This window comes from Pseudophryne corroboree, unplaced genomic scaffold, assembly GCF_028390025.1.
Source record: "Pseudophryne corroboree isolate aPseCor3 unplaced genomic scaffold, aPseCor3.hap2 scaffold_235, whole genome shotgun sequence".
NCBI classification, from domain to species: Eukaryota; Metazoa; Chordata; class Amphibia; order Anura; family Myobatrachidae; genus Pseudophryne; species Pseudophryne corroboree.
In genome coordinates, this window is record NW_026969003.1 from 726,322 (window position 1) to 729,218 (window position 2,897).

The window sequence follows — 2,897 nt, forward strand, 5'->3', positions numbered from 1 at the left end:
TAGAGTCAGCGAAGCGGCTCAATGCCAGGCAGGCACGATGGGCTGTGTTTTTTGCTCGCTTAAATTTTTTGATAACAAATCGCCCTCGGTCAAAAAACATCAAGGCTGATGCGCTCTCGCAGAGTTTTGCTCCAGTCCAAGAGACCACCGAGGAGCCATTGCCCATTGTGTCCCCATCATGTATTAAAGTGGGTAATACCACCCAGGACCTCTTGTCATTAGTCCTTAGAGCACAAGAGCAGGCTCCTCCAGACCTTCCGGTAGGTCTCTTGTTTGTGCCTCCTAGGTTAAGACAGCGAGTGTTCCTGGAATTCCATGCCAAGAAGTCGGCAGGGCATCCGGGTATTGTCAGAACTCGGGAGTTGCTGTCTAGGGCGGTGTGGTGGCCCTCAGTGGCTAGGGATGTGGATCATTGGGTTCGGGCATGTGACGTTTGTGCCCGAAATAAAACTCCTAGAGGGGTTCCTGTCAGCCCATTACATCCACTCTCTATTCCATCTAAGCCATGGACCCACATTTCCATGGATTTTGTAGTGGACTTGCCCAAATCCTCGGGGATGACAGCCATTTGGGTTGTCGTTGACAGGTTTTCGAAGATGGCGCATTTCGTTCCACTGGTTGGGTTGCCATCGGCCAGACGCCTGTCTGAGTTATTTATGCAGCATGTTGTGCGCCTCCACGGGTTGCCACTTGATGTGGTCTCTGACCGTGGATCCCAGTTTGTGGCCAAATTCTGGAGGGCATTTTGTTCTGATCTCCAGATTTCTGTGAGCTTGTCGTCAGGCTACCATCCACAGTCTAATGGGCAGACTGAGAGGATGAACCAGTCCTTGGAGCAGTTCCTCAGGTGTTATGTCTCCAAGTGTCATACTGACTGGGTTACTCATCTGTCCATGGCGGAGTTTGCCTATAACAACGCGGCTCACTCTGCTACAGGGATCTCTCCCTTCCTTTGTGTGTATGGGCATCATCCTAAGGCCAATTCTTTTGACCCCCTGGATTCCACGCCTGGTGGTTCCTCTGTGGTTTCGGCCCTTAGGGGTATTTGGAGGAAAGTGAAGAAAGCCCTTGTGTCTGTGTCATTAGTGACCAAAAGGGTTTTTGATAAGCGGAGAAGACCCTGCAGCTTCAAATTAGAAGACTTCGTCTGGTTGTCCACCAAGAATTTGAAGTTGAGACAGCCATCTCATAAGTTAGGCCCCCGGTTCATCGGCCCTTATAAGATCACCAGGGTTATCAATCCGGTGGCATTTCAGTTAGATCTGCCCCGTTCATTGGGTATCAATAAAACATTTCATTGTTCCCTTTTAAAACAGGCGGTTAGTAATCCTTCTTCCAGTGGAAGACCTTCTCCTCTTCTGATACGGGGTCAGAAGGAGTTTATGGTTGAAAGGGTTCTGGACTCCAAGATGGTTCGGGGTCGGCTGTCATTTTTGGTGCACTGGAAGGGGTATGGCCCGGAGGAGCGGTCGTGGGTGCACAGTTGTGATCTTCATGCCCCCAGACTGATACGCTCTTTCTTCTCGCAGTTCCCCGATAAACCCGGTGGTAGGGGTTCTTTGACCCCTCGTCAGAGGGGGGGTACTGTTAGGATCTCCTGTTCTGTGCTGCCACGTCGCCATGGCAACCGGGAGGCAAGTGTTAGCGAAGTAACCTGAGCGCAGCTTATACTCCGGTCCGGGTTTTTACTGTGCAGTGGTTACAGGCTCTGCACGGCAGGGAATCCGGCGCTGGTTTTGTGCTCACAGTCTGTGAGGTCTGAGTGGGGCGTGGACAGCACCTGCTATATAAACCATCCTCCCAGGCTAGGCAAATGCTGCTGAATCTTTGTTTGTTAGTCAGTTCCAGAGAGTTAGCTAGTACTGTGTGACTTTGTATTTACTTGTTGCTTACTGCAAATAGGCCTTGGAATTCGGTACTTCATTCTGCCAATCCGGACCTAGCAGTAATACTGGAGTCAGTTGTTTGACCTGCTGGGGTTCTTTTGCTATTCTGTGAACCCAGCAGGTTTGCTGCTGTACTCTCTGACCTGCTTGCTTAATCCTCCCTCACTGTGCAGGGTGTCCAGGTGTCAGTTTAGTGGCAGTAAGCTGAACCTGTGCCCTGCAAGTGGGGGTTAGGATTGTGGATACTCTCCTTGTGTCTATATTACTTTCTCTGACCAAGGAGTTTATTCCCACACCCGTTGGTAACCCTTTGGGGTTTTTTCTGTTGCTCTTAGCAATATCATTTCCGGTGCTCCACATGTTAAATCACTACATCTCGCTTCATTGTCCGCTCTATTCCATCTGAGCATTCCTGACACTAGGGAGACACCCAGCTCCTGAGCCTTTGGGCTTCTCCGTTCACTTTGTGTTTATTAGTTATTCCATCACCTCCTGTGTATGTTATGTTATACTGTCTGTGAGTTAGTTTGCTTCGCATCCCTCTCTGTTCATACACCGGTATACTCCTGTTACCACTGGTGTGCGTAACACCATGAAGCCTCCAGCATATTACGGGATTGGATGGAGTTAGCAAGGTGGGACGGGAAACGCCCCTGTCAGGAAAGGTAGTGAGAGTCAACCAGCAGACCGCATGGTCAGATAGAGATACAGGTTCAATTCTGGAATCCTGAACCCTATTAAACATGGAGGTAGATATAAATAGGCAATCCTTGACAGTGTGCCATGAGATGCCGAGAGACCGGTGTAATCATCGTCCACTGGATGACAAGCCCTCCAAACATCCTCAAGACGCAGCTGTGACATCAGATAAGGTAGACCATGTTTAGGGATTGGGTGTCTAGATCTGGAATTAGTGTTTCTATCAAGTGCATTGGAGACAGTAGAATGAAAATCACCTGCGAGTACTAGCTGCTTGTGGGAGTGTGGGTGTCATTTAGCGGCAATAGATAT